This window comes from Amblyomma americanum, chromosome 4 (genome assembly GCF_052857255.1).
Source record: "Amblyomma americanum isolate KBUSLIRL-KWMA chromosome 4, ASM5285725v1, whole genome shotgun sequence".
Classification (NCBI taxonomy): Eukaryota; Metazoa; Arthropoda; class Arachnida; order Ixodida; family Ixodidae; genus Amblyomma; species Amblyomma americanum.
The window spans coordinates 140,630,360-140,644,505 of NC_135500.1; the positions used below are offsets into that span (position 1 = coordinate 140,630,360).

The following is a 14,146-nucleotide window of genomic DNA, read 5'->3' on the forward strand; positions in this document are numbered from 1 at the left end:
GTGAATCGGTCACTGCCATGTCCTGAGCGAAGTAAAATATTCTTATAGGGGCCAGATCACAAGCTAACCTACCAGCAATCGATACGCGGTTAATAGTGTTGCAGTTACGTGAGTGTCCTTTATTACGAAGCCCGCTAAACAGGCTTGGTAGCCTTGAACTAGCTCCATTGTTGTTCAATGTGTAGAACTCTGCGAATTTTTTAAAAAAAACTCTCCCTGAACAGAGCTGTTCTGCTGTCAGAGCACGTGAAAGAATACTAGGTGATTTAAATTAATTCAGAGGTCTCCACTAAGGCGTCCCGCGTAGCCCATGTTTCACTTCTGGAGGTTAAACCCCACAATTTACAAATTACAATTTCTCCCCATTGCGGGTCCACCGATCTATTGTTCTCTTGGTGCCCGATTCGTCCAAAAAAGCTTTCTTATAATTATATCGAAAATAAAAAGAATGCAGCGGACAAGGAAAGTAATACGAGTGATCATTATCAATTTAATGCCTGTAGAAAATGCCGAAAGATTTGATGTACGCCACATTGCACCAACTGAACTATAGCTGGAAGGAGTAACAATGGAAAAGCAAACCGATACTCGTGTTGCATTGCCCAAACAAGCCACTTCAAGACAGACACAACACTAACACTTTTCATTTTGGGGTTTCATGCAAGGACTCGAACAGACTTCACTGAAAAAAACTTTTTTTTAGTTTATAAGTTACTATAAGTTAAAATAGAAAGCGGCGCTTGTAAGTATTGAAAAATCGCACGTTGAGAACACACCTATACCTGAACGGCTCAACTTGAGCGCAACCAGTATTTTGCAACAGTCTAGAGCTGTTTACCAGCGTGCATGGCACACGTATTAAGGAAAAGCGATAAGTGCAATGTGAGCACATTTTTTCGTTCGTTTTCTAGCATACGTGACTAAGCCGAGAATCGCTCCCATCGCGCCTCTGCTTCCAAGCAAAAGTGGTATGCACTGGTGAAGACAGTGCCGACTGCCATACCACAACTCAGGATTAGCGTATGGGATCTCCTCAACCACAGTGCAGGCACAAATCCTTAATCTGTCCGGACTTCCCCGGTCTTGAGCAAAGCATTGACGTGGGCTGCCTTTCGAAATGGTAGGAAGGCTTCCCGGATACGGGATAAGATTCTCAGCCATTTAAACGTACCTCAAGAAGCAGCAAGACCACGAACACCCAGAATGTCGTGCTATATAAGCAGGAATTGAAGTTCATATCGATTCTGTAAACCACACAAGCACATGGATTGACGCACGGTTGAAAAAACGAACAACTTTTCTAGCGCTTCGAGCAGGGTCTGGTTTTCGTCAGAGTCGAAGTCTCTGACGAAGACCAGACCCTGCTCGAAATGTTAGTAATAAAGTCGTTCTGTTTTTCACCTTGTGCAATCCATCTGCTTTTCGCGAGCGCACACCATATATATATATATATATATATATATATATATATATATATATATATATATATATATATATATATATATATATATATATATATATATATATATATATATATATATATATATATATATATATATATATATATATATATATATATATATATATATATATATATAATGTCAAATGAAATGAGGGGCTCGTTCGACAAATACATTAAGTCACCGAAACCAAGGTGCAATGGGAATGTTTCTGACTTTTTAAAAATTTGTAATGACAATCGATTGGTTTAAAAAAAATTACTTATAAAGCAGCAGAAAAAACAGTCATGCCGCCGGTGGCATCCGAACCCACGACCTCCGAGTATCGCGTCCGGTGCTCTACCAACTGAGCTACGGCGACGGCTGTTCAATCTGCTGTTTTCTTGGGTATTTGTTGTTTTTTTGCGTGTAAGCGATCCTTGAGAGTGTTCACCAGCGCCACACTCGTCCATAGCGACATGCGGTTGTTTTTTCTTCTGCTTTTCTCATCAATTGTATTTAGTCAATAAAATATACACTAATAATCATCATTGATAAACACCAGAAATTAAAAAATCTCCGACGCTCCTCCGCTCCTTGGTTCCTGTGTCTCTTGGCTCTCTGTCTCTCTCTCTCTCTCTCTCTCTCTATATATATATATATATATATATATATATATATATATATATATATAGCCTGCCTTTCTCAGGACAGGCTCTGTCCGAAACGTCGACTCAAAATAAATCTATGGCTAAATGAAGCGTTTTCAACTTTGCATTGTGCCTCTTGCAACCAAATACGTTTATCTTTCTATACTGTGTATAGCTGGAGGACCAGCCTTTTTCGAGTTTCACTCGAAAAAGGCTGGTCGAAACGTCGTGAATTAAATCCTGTTATGTTTCTTCCATTTTGGTGATTTATATATATATATATATATATATATATATATATATATATATATATATATATATATATATATATATATATATATATATATATATATATATATATATATATATATATATGTGTGACCAAATAAATGTGACCAAATAAACAGTAAACTACTTAAAAACACTCTATCATTATCAAGCCAGATACTACACCTAATATTTACCCAATCTTTAGACACCGGAAACATTCCTGACGATTGGAAGATAGCCCAAATTGTTCCCATTTTCAAAACAGGTGATCGCGCATGCCCAGCTAACTATCGTTCAATATCCCTTACTAGCATATCTTCTAAACTTCTAGAGCACATTATATCATCAAGCTTAATGTCTCACCTTGATTCAATAAATTTCTTTTATCCTCATCAACATGGCTTCAGGAAATCATTTTCATGCGAAACCCAGCTGGCAGAGTTCACCCAAGACATCCTTAAGGCCATAGACGATAACCTCCAAATAGATGCAATCTTCTTAGACTTCTCGAAGGCATTTGATCGCGTACCTCACAACCATCTGCTTGCGAAACTTTCGTTCCTGGGAATTCCTGCTAATCTGATATGCTGGCTCGAACATTTTCTAAAAGGGCGCTCGCAGTTCACATCCGCCAATAACATCCCGTCACCCTTAACAGATGTAACATCTGGTGTCCCTCAAGGGCCGGGTTATCACCATTACTCTTCTTAATATACATCAACGATCTGCCCTCTAATATTCAATGCAAATTGCGACTCTTTGCGGACGATTGTGTCATCTATAATGCAATAAGTAACCCAACCGATAACCTCACTTTGCAACTGGACCTTGACGTTATTGCATCATGGTGTGAAAAGTGGCAGATGCCTTTAAATCTTACTAAGTGCAAATCGTTGTCCTTCACTCACAAACACACCTTGACGAATCACACTTACAGCATTTCATCAGTCCCTATAACCGTTGCAAAATCTTACAAATATCTAGGTGTACATCTCACATCAACACTTTCTTGGGTCACCCACATTAGAACCATTTGCTCCGACACTTCACGCACACTTGGCTACCTGAGAAGGAATCTGAAATCTGCATCCCCTAACATAAAACAACTCGCGTATGAAACATTTGTGCGGCAAAAATTAGAGTATGCATCATCCATCTGGCACCCATGGCAATCGTATCTCACCATCGAATTGGAATCAATTCAAAATCGTGCAGCTCGGTTCATCACTTCATGTTACTCAAGAGAAGCCAGTGTCACCGCCCTCAAGCAGTCCCTCCGTCTCTCAACACTGGAATCACGCCGCGTCGTTTCCCGCCTATGCTTACTTCATACATTTTATCATAACACAAGATCACGGCACGCTCTATTAACCGCCCCACTACGAACGTCCTCCCGGCTTAGTCACGGTAACCCGATAGCACGCATCAGTGGCCACACGTCAGCTTACAACAACTCATTTTTCCCCAACGCAATAGCACAATGGAATTCACTGCCTAACGACATCGCTGCATGCACTGATCACAAAACATTCCGCGAGAAAATAAAAATTCACCTCACATAAATCTTGATCACTTCTGCGCTCTTTTGTAGCGAGTATTGCTTGACATATCTTTGTTAAATGATGTATCACTTGCTGGAAAACCCTGATATGACTACAACCCCTTTTATGTTTGTTTGTATGTTTGTTCTTTTTATTGTTATGCATGTTCCCATCATCGCCGTCGGAAACCAATATGCCCCCCCTTATGTAATGCCTTCGGGCCTTTAAGGGATCAATAAATGAAATGAAATGAAATATATATGCGCCTAGGTTGCCCCATTCTTATATTGTGTGCTTTACGCATGTCCCTGAACCATTTAGCCCCGTCTTTTCTGCGTCAAGGAAAAACGTTAGCGAAATGGTGAGCAAAAACATTTTAAATTCTTTCTGGACTCATTACATTTTTATATATCTTTTCTGCAATTCCGCATCTTATTCTTGTCCTTATCCTTACCTTTCCTTTTTCTTCCTTGCTTTCGCAACTGTTTTATTAAGCAATGTTTAGAAGCTGACCTTCTCGCTGGCTACCGCTGGAAGTAGCCTGGCGTCGTATTGATTTAAACCTTCACCATCGAACTGCTGCTGAGAGTATTGCACTTCGCACCTTGCGTGCACTTGACGAGCAAATAAAAACATTTAACTTGCCTGTGGTTGATGCAACTTCTACGAATTCGTAAAATGACGGGGGCAATAAATGCTTCAAACAGGATCCATTCGTGATGAATGCAGAGAAGCGAACCGATGTTGCATGCAGTAAGTGTAGCACATCAATAGTTCTGCAAAATATTTCCTCGAGGCAGAAAGGGCGAGGGGGGGGGGGGGGGGGCAGGCAGACTGAGTGACCAGCAGTCCAGTTTTCTCGTTTTCTCCGCGTTCAAAAACCAACAACAACACAGCTATGCCCCAGTTGATCCAAGCGCTAGCCCCGACCTTTTAACACATGACGTGCTCATTTCGGTGCGGAATGTTGGCCTTACAAGCTACTGACCAGCGCTCTGGTACATACGGAAGAGGCAAGCAATCTGAAGGCCGATAAAGGGAAAACGCAGCCACAATACAGACCTCTACCCAAGCAGCGCCGCCTTGCCTTGTTGAACGCGGCCACAGCTGGGGGAAAATCTATACGCCTGGCGCCAGAAGCACCTTCCGGTCCTCCTTGTCTGCCGTCCTAACCCCGGTGTTTGCTCAAATCGATTCTTAAAAAAAAAAAAGACTTGTTAGCGTGCTTTATAGAAGCCATTCTATGTTGGTGCGTTTTACTCCTGCAAGGTACGTGTATTCTGCTCTGTGTTCCTGTTTTTTAAACACCCTAATCGATGCACTGAAAAAAGCAGCCCCTAGTTTTGCTGAAATCTGCATGCTGGTGAAACAATTACATGTTAGGGTCTTTCTTCTCCCTCTGTCTAAACGCACGCAAGCTCAAGCACGCGTCGTTAAAGACGTCCTCATTCGTGGAACGAAGAAACACTTGCGTCTAAGGAGCGGCGCTTACTTTACTGTTGTGCGTAAAATTTGTGCCCTCGTCTCATAGTCACCCGCACCCAAGTGTTGTAACATCTCATTTTTTTTTCTATTCAGTGACTATACCAGTAAGAAAATTTATTGTAAATGCATTAGCATTTGTCGACCTCTCAATAACAAGACTAGTAGAGACAATTTTTTTCCTTGTCTTATGGTAGATCCCTCCTAAAATTGAGCCTACTTGCATGCATGCCTAATTATTTTTCACTCTCTTTCTCCGCAGTATTCAAAGGTCTAATTTTTCGAGCCGCTCTGTTGTCTTGTTCATTTCAAATCGCTGTGAGCTTCTGGACAAAATGATTGCATGGTTATCAGCAAATTAAAAGCGCGGCAACACTTCCACTTCTCGTTGGACACCCCAACCACGCCGTGAGGAAAAAAAAGAAGGAAGGAAGGTCGGCGTGAAAGAGGAAAGAGAGATGATGTGGCGTAGTGGAGGTCTCCGGAAAAATTTCGACCACCTGGGGATCTTTAACGTGCACTGAAATCGGACATGTACACAGGCGCATTTGCGTTTTGCCTTCACCAAAACGCGGCCGCCGCCGTCGGGCTCCTACCCCGGTACTCCGGCTCAGTAGCGGAGCGCGATAACCACTCATCCACCGTGGCGGGTTCTTCTGGAGAAAACCTCTTCTCTTCAACATCCGGTAAGAAAGAGGGGAGGGGGAAAAGCAGGGAGGTGACCGAGAGGGGTGTTCTGGTTGGCTACATTGCACTGGGGGACAGGGAAGGAGGATGTGAAGAAGAAAGAGGCGCATGGGGCAAAACGCAACGACCTCAAGTAAGCCTAGTGCGAAAATGCATGTCAGGGATTCAAACACGCTGTCACGGCTCCGGAGAAATGCAAAGCACCTTCCCGAACCAAGCCCAAAAGGGGATGAAGGCTTACGCCCAGCGTTAGCCGGTTTATGCTCAGCGTTGCGATTGAGACAGAGCCGAGTTGTAACTCAAGAGTAACAACAAATGTACTCTGAAAAACGTATGCAAGGAAGATCAAGCGCAAGCCATTACATTCAATAAAAGAATGAAAATGCCTACGTCTACAAACAAGGTGCGCTATACGGGTATTTACATTCGAGCGAAGTACATACACATCTAAACTAAATTAACATTTACAAAAGATATATCAGTATCAAAGTGGAAAGGAGTTCAAATTGAAGAGAGGTTGAAAATGAGCCTGCAGTGATCGTGAGTGCAGCGACAATCCATACACCACGACACAAAGCGCTTCTCGAAGGCGATGGCCCTTCCGGAATAGCAAACGGGTTATCGGCGGAGATGCTGTGTCGTCGGCGGCTTGGTGTCTCGGGAGTGCTCGGCGGTGGTTTTGCCCTCCGCGGAGCGGACTGAAGCGGGTAACGGTCGGGCTTCCTTTCTGTAGGCTTTGCGGTGGACGACAGAGACCCTCGTAGACACTGTCTTTTGTTCCACCTCATTCCTCAAACATCGTGCACGTACACGCACTACTTCGCCTCTGCTTGGCCTTCATGTCGCAGTGGGGGGAGGAGGAGGAGACAGACACTTTGGTTTTGGCCCTGGTTGGGGTCACCACGCCACTGAAAAGTACATCACAGACATAAAAAGAGACACAGACGCCCTTACCTCTGCATTGCTAGGAGTCACCTTGAAGGCCAGAAAAGATAAATTCAAGCAATACAAGCCTCACGTATACCCTCTTCTGTGTACAGTGGAGGATAGAACTACGTCACAAAGCTTAAGGTACACAAAATCATGAAAAACACGGGAAGCCTAAATATGCACAATTTAACAAACTCAATATAAATGCATAAATGCTTCCACTTCTGACACACCCGCCCATATCTAAGAATTCAGGGCTCAAAAACTATGCATTCTATGTTGGTGGTCGTTTTCTCTCTTTGTTCAGACCTCATTATACCCTGAATATTTCTGACACTCAAGATTTTTCAGCTTGTGCGTTATTGCAAGTAAACTCTACAGCAGGGTACAGAGAGAAAAGATAACGTTTGAATGCAAAGAAAAAAAGAATATGGTTAAGAGCAACAATAACCTTACACAACCCCACTCGCTATACATTGCACCATTTAGTTTTCCGTTTTTGTTGTCTTACTTTTGTTTTAACTTCTTCTACGGTTATGTTGTAAAAATCGCCCACTCCCCTGCTTGCTACTCTTTCTCAGACCATCATCTTTGCTTTCTTTATCTCTGTTGAAAAGAGGCCTGCGCCTGCGCTTGACGCCAGCCGCTTCACATTGCAAGCGAAGGCAAGATACAACTAATCACAAGCAGAAAATGCGACACCAATGTGACCAGTCGAGGATCGCTGGTCACGATCTCGTTCAGAGCCCGAACCAGGACAGAATGGTTACAAAATGAACTCATGAGTTATCACTTGGAAAAAATTCACCAGTTTTGTGTTTTTGCCTTGCTTTCGGCTGTGCTAATCAAAGGCGACGTAATTCTTAGTCGGATTTTTTGCTTGCTTATCACCGCATCCAAGCAGCAGCGTTAAGACGGCATCAATGAGTCTTGTGAGCGCCGCTTTTCTAATCATTTTTTTTAAAATATTCTCGTCAAAAGTATCACAGGGAACATTCGTGCATCCTGTGTAGCATTACTTCACGACTTCAAATTCACTTGTTTTCTCTTTTTTATTAAGCGCGCTTTTAAAATAGTTGATAGTAGCAACATGTGTAGCGAGCACAAGCTGTGGCGTCAAAAAATAAATTAGTGCGTGTCTTCATTGTTTCGTCTTTTATTGTATACCAGAAAAAGAGGCGCGCAGTCTGTTACCGCTTCTTGGGAGGGCAAATGTATTACACGTAAGCTTTCACCGTCGACTAGAGGATATGTAAAGGGAAACCGGATACTTTCGACATGTGCGACGAATTCAGCACCCCTCACTGCTTATAAATCGTTTAACTTGTTGAGCCACAAAATAGACACCATAATTCTTTGGTACTGTCGTGTCTTGTGAAATCTCCTTGTCGTAGGAAGCAACGACTATACCACGCTAGAAGGCCCTATTTGTCAGACGGGCTTGAGTAAAGAAAGGAAGCCAGTCTCCTAACCAATGTTCTCACAAGACAACTTGTCTTGATTGGAACACAAGTCTTATTCTCTAAACTTTCGTAAGTGCACTAGGGCTTCCTTAACATCCTTCTTTCATCCTTCTTTCATGTATACGCTTAGAAGAAACACATTTCTCCCTCCTACCTACTATCGTTGATAGCAGACAGTAGTTTGAAGCAGCTTGTATCTGAAAACAGACTACAGCCACGTTTCGCCATTTTGCCAGTCCTACTGGCAGCACGGGTTCCCGCTTGTGTAAAGTTCGTAAGTTTGGCAACCTTTTGAAGAACGCGCTCATATTCAGGTAGTTTTGCTACGGAAATGTACTGGACTGGTGCACACTGTCACCAAATCCTATAGAAGGCACCCCCGCATGCAGTACATCGCCTCGTGGCCTCTCGGAGTAGGGTGCCAGTTGGACAGGCCGCGTTCATGCATAGCGGTTTTGATATTGTCTCTGAACGTCATGTCTCCCAAAATCAGCATTATAAATACCGGTGGGTACCCTTAAAGTATGTTGACGTCGGCACCGATTCCCAGTGCATAGGAGTAAATGCAGAACGCAATAGGAGGTACACGCTGACTACAATCAGCAATTCTGGAGAAACAACTTAGGGCGTCAGAGAAGACCTGAAAAATGAATTGTAGACACGATCGCCTGTTCTAACGCTTGTAATCTCCACACAGGGCCAGTCTTACAGCTTCGACACCGTCTTAATTAAGTGGCACCGCTTTCAAGCGCGCCTCCATACAGTCGGAGCCGCGTCACCTCTTCGGTATAGACAAAGTTGGAACGAACAGGCTTTGAAGAATGCCGTAGGCAGTAAAGCTCTAAACAAGCACCTTGACCAAGTAAGAGCCGTCTACGAACGATCCAGTACAATACGTCTGCATGAACGGGACGATGGCGCACCCTTGCGGTTTCCACACAAAGCAGTTCAGCGGGTGCAGCCGGATGCCCAACGTGATTTCGAAGTGCGTCCTCCCATTCACTGTAGGTAGCAATCTTGGTTGCCGCCGCCTCTCATACCAGACAAGGAGCGAAAGAGGCAACGGCTCAGGGAACTCGGGCGCGCTTCCTACGGTTGCATGCAGACAGCGATGGGACGGTGTTCTATATATAGCTCGGCTGGGCTGCCACATCGCCCATTGTCTACGGCGACTGCTAGCTTTCGCATCCTGCTGCCACCGGCCTTTGGCTGTCTGCGACAGCGACAAGCTCGTGCTACCTATACGTCGCTCCTGCGCCGAAGCGAAGACAGGTGCGAAATATTCCCTGACGTCAAAGAGGCGTGCCGCCCCGAGAGGGTAGGAAGTCGGGTGAGGAGGAAGAGAGAGTGGATGCTTGCTGTTCTTTTCGTTTTCTTCTGCCTCTTTTGTTCACTAACTTGAAAGTGCGAGGTCCCGTGCTCTCTCTCTCTACTCACACTCTCTCGCCATGTGGCTGTTTACCGGTGGAGGCACTATTTGTTTCGAACTCCCAGCTTCCTGCCTGCCACCTCCTCCCATGTACCTGTGCTCGGGCTGTCACACTGACGTCACTGCACAAACTCCCCCCTCACCCCTTGTCGAGTGGAAGAGGGAAAGAGATTTCGAGGTCACGCGACGAGGACTGCGTCTGAGTTGGCTTAGAACTTCGAGTTTCAAGTAGACAATTTTGTTTTGTTTTTTTAATTTTTGCCTCCTTTGCCTACGTGACTGAACGAGCGACACAGATGTAGCACCGCTACTATTCCCAGCCGCTTTCTTGTTGAAACTCGGCTAAGATTTTGCCTTCGAGCATTCGCAGGGGAGGAGCAATTGTGCGCGCATGTGACGAGCTTAGTTGCTGCTAACCTTGTCCCTCGAACAAAGCCAGCGACTCTCTGAACTCCGCGGGTAGCTGGCCTCGCGTTTCGGCTGCCTGAAAACAAGCGAGTGTGAACGAGGACTCGGTTGTTATCGTTCTTCGCCGGTGTTTATGAACTTCGCTGATCGCGAGGGCACTACCCTCCGTCGGCGCGTTGCGAACACAAAACAGGCAATGACTCGCTCGTGCGCAAGAGGCCTCGAAGCATGTCTTGCGCCGCTAGGCTCCTCAATGTTGGCAGCACCACAACGATGGAGGAGGAGCACGTCGATCTGAGCGCGTGAAGTTCACTTCTCTGAAAGCCGAGCGCAGGATCGTCATACCCGCATTTCACTCCAAACGCCAGAACTATTTTGAGTGCAAGTGACGCGAGCGACGTATGATCAAGACAAAGCATTTGAAAGGGCTCACTTGCGAAGTGTGCTTGGCTTCCTCTGACAGGCTTGGGACTTCAGAAGTGAGTGATTTTATCGAACTTATTGCTGTGTTTTCGTTTATTGATGCAATAGCACATTGCCCCGCTAACGGGCGAAGTCCCATTTTTAAGCCGATTGCACTACTAATAAACTTATATAATGCACTATCCTGCGACTGTAGCATTGGGCTGATGGTCTGTTTTTCTGAAACCAACCGTTAAGCAGTAGCATGAAAAACATGCTCACTGTATGCGAGAATGTTCGCCATACAATTCCTGCTCACTTGTGCAAGATGTGCTGCCCGTGCCGCTTACTTGTTCGGGAGGATTCTTGAGTTTTTTTTTCTTTTAATTAAATAAATTCTAACCGCTCCCGTAAGACAACAGACCGCGGTGCCAGCAGGAATAGAAGAACCTCATAAAGTAATGGGCTTTTTTTCGCACAACGAGCTGTCCCAAACTACTTTACTAACACCTGTATGTGTTTAGCAATTCTTCCGCAACTTTCGCAGTCGCAACAGTGCTTGCCTTTTGTCTGAAGTTCATGCATTCTGAGGTGCCGAAAACAAAGAAGGTTCTTTAGAAAAGTCATTCGAGGATTTTTTTGCGCGCTCTTCTTCCGTACATACCAATTATGTTAAAGGCTACTTAGGAGAATATTGGAAACACAAGCAAAATCCTTGTCTACGGCAAATTTCAGGCGTGAAATGAAGTTTTGCATTCGAAGCTCGTTTAACGCCGATGGACTTGGCGACTAAGCGCTAGAAATCGACGTCCACGTTTCGAATCGAAGCCTATTCAGAGGAATAGCTCGAAGTTCTCATTCATCAACTCCACGCGGCGAAATGAAATTATTTTTAAAAGAATCTTTAAAAAAAGGCAGGCGTAGGCGGGAAAGTGCCAAGACATTCAGTTAACAATCCCAGGGGCGGCCATTTGTACAGCGCTGTCCTTTCACGTGGCGACAAATGAACTCGTCGTTCACTCCACTGAAGCCTCGAATCAGGGAAGATGTGCGACGTTTTCCGGGGTCCCATCTGCGGAGGCAGGCCGTCTCCAGTTAATGAGCGGCCCGACGACTTGCGACCAGGCGCACCCCTGAGCCACCTCATTCAGTGCGACGCGGCGAGGCGTTCAGGTGTTTCTTCCTAGAAAGACGTGCTTGGGATGAAGACCAGGCTTTCGAGCGGCGCGCACGCCTCTTCATTAGGAGAACCAATTTCTCTGGCGCGCCTCATTCCTGCTTCTCTACTCCTTCTTCATTCACATCTCCTTTCCGTCTTCGCCTTTACAGCACTGTGCCAAATGCCTGTCTCCATCGACAGCGCTCTTTCCAGCATTGCCATCCAGCGGTGGTTAGCGCCTTACCCGTCAGGAAATAAGCTCGACGCCTTGTCAACCCCTGCGACGACTGTTGGGATTACTCTGGCTAATGCGTGCAGGGTAGAGGGAGGATAAGTAGTCAGCGTCGGGGACCGGAATTTGGGGTTTTGAAAGGTTGCGACGACTGCAGATGCTTCCGCTTGATATCGTCGTTAACGATGTTAGCAAGATATTGTGCATGGGGTTAAATCCTAGGATTATATAGAAGTTCATAAATGTCTGCGTAGAAAATAATCTAGCGCTGATTGAAACATTTGGTTCGGTAACTATCATCATACACATCTTTTTCTGGGCATGGGCCTAGATATGGGGATAATATGGGGATGAGTGGGCGAGGGTTGTGTATTGCAACTGACGTAACCTTTCAAGTAATGAAAGTAATGACATTAACGGGGTCGAGGCAGACGTACTGGTCCATTTGGAACATTCCGAATGCAACTCCGGTAAAAGAGTAGGAAAATCGCCGCGCAGACAATTCTTGAAATTCACGCCCTCTTCCCTTTCTTTCTTGCGATGCTTTCGAAACGAAAACTTCACTTGCAGTTTGTCGGCACAGCAAACGGGCCGGTGCGGAACAATGGTCGTAAGCATCTCGTCATGTTCATTTAAACTTCGCCTACAGCGGCTGCAGCCAAGTCTTCTACCCGCAAGGGTAGGATTTCTGTGACCCCGGAGCGGTGAATGTATTTGGTTAGCTCTGTCAGCATGCTAGCACCATTTAATCAATGCTAGGTTACATCATGGACAGAAACGCTTCAAACTTCCCTGACGTCATTCTAATCATAGCCTTCACTGCAAGTCACGCGAGCTGTTCTCTACTGCATTCCCTGGTTTTTCCGCGCAGGAATGTACACGCATTTGGTGAAATGTTGGTGTAAGATTTGCAATGCTTCTCGTTCGTATTAAAGTAGCATCAGATTTCGAGGCCTTAATAAAACGCATGTGCGGCTGCGTGCTAACGCGCCTCCCCTTGCATGTTAACGAATCTTTACTCGGGCGTTCATGACAGCGACAGCCCTTGTGCAGGCAGCTACCTGTTTTGCACTGTCTCTATCACCTCATTGTTCATGTCTCTTCCTCCGCTTCAGCTTGCGAGCCAAGTAAATTTGTCTTCAAGCTCAGCAAACGTACACAAACGCTTTTAGTATACACGGCTGCCACCAAGTGCCGCATGGCGCTGCAAGCTAAAGTCACTGCGGGAATTTAGAATGCTCGGTTCAGCTCATAGATTTTCGGTTGGACGGCAAAACTAGCGGGTGAGAGCGCAGGGGACATTTCATAGATCAGATTTTTCATCGATGTGGAAGAGTAAGTTTTCTAACTGAACATGTGCGCGCGTAATCTAATCGTATTCTTCAGTCTTCTCAAAATCACAAGTTAATAAAACTTGGAGGATGCTTAACCTATTCTTACGAGTACAATGCGATAACATTAGAGATCTCTCCCACGCAAGTAATCCTTCTCTTGCATAAATTAATAGATAGTGAGGAGTCCTCTTAACACTACTGGAGAAGTGGTGCAGCGGTTATCGATGCGCCACAGCCCCGGCAGGTGGCTGTTTCAAACAAAGCCACCTGTGAGGCTTGTGAGACTCACGTTGCTCTTCCCAGCTTCCGTAAGGCTCATTTTTGTCCAAATAGTTCTTCGGAAGGCTGTTTGTCTCTCGACCAATCAGCTGATGAGCAGTGCAACGACGGGAAGGTGCCAACTGCATTGAATTCATTTGAATTAATTTCATTCCCACAAGCTATGTTGGTCAGGTTTTCACCGGCGTTTTCGTGACGCGGACGGACAGACGGACGCCGGCTTTTCTCATCCCATTAAAATATCCCCATTTAGTTACGCGGTGTTTCCTGCTGGCGCCAACAGATGGCACTACATGTTGTAATCTAGGAAAGATGGGCATTAACCTAGCGGTCTGTTAACCCTCTATTTAACTGTTTCAGATTTGGTCGTTTTCTTTATTTTCCCCTATGGCTGACACGTTTCTTTTCTGAAAAGATTACCGCTGAAGCACCCAGAGTGTG

General features: G+C 45.1%; 1 protein-coding gene across 3 annotated transcripts in view; it reads left to right on the forward strand.

Annotated features, from left to right (window-relative positions):
* LOC144128435 (dopamine receptor 1-like) overlaps positions 1–14,146 on the forward strand; it is a 385,821-nt gene that overhangs the window by 60,235 nt on the left and 311,440 nt on the right. The window contains exon 1 of one of the 3 annotated variants that reach the window (XM_077661832.1): positions 10,696–10,778. The exons of the other annotated variants lie outside the window; for them this stretch is intronic. The gene's annotated coding sequence lies outside the window, so the exon portion shown is untranslated. Of the gene's footprint in view, positions 1–10,695; positions 10,779–14,146 lie in introns of those variants that run through there. 3 annotated transcript variants of the gene reach the window in all.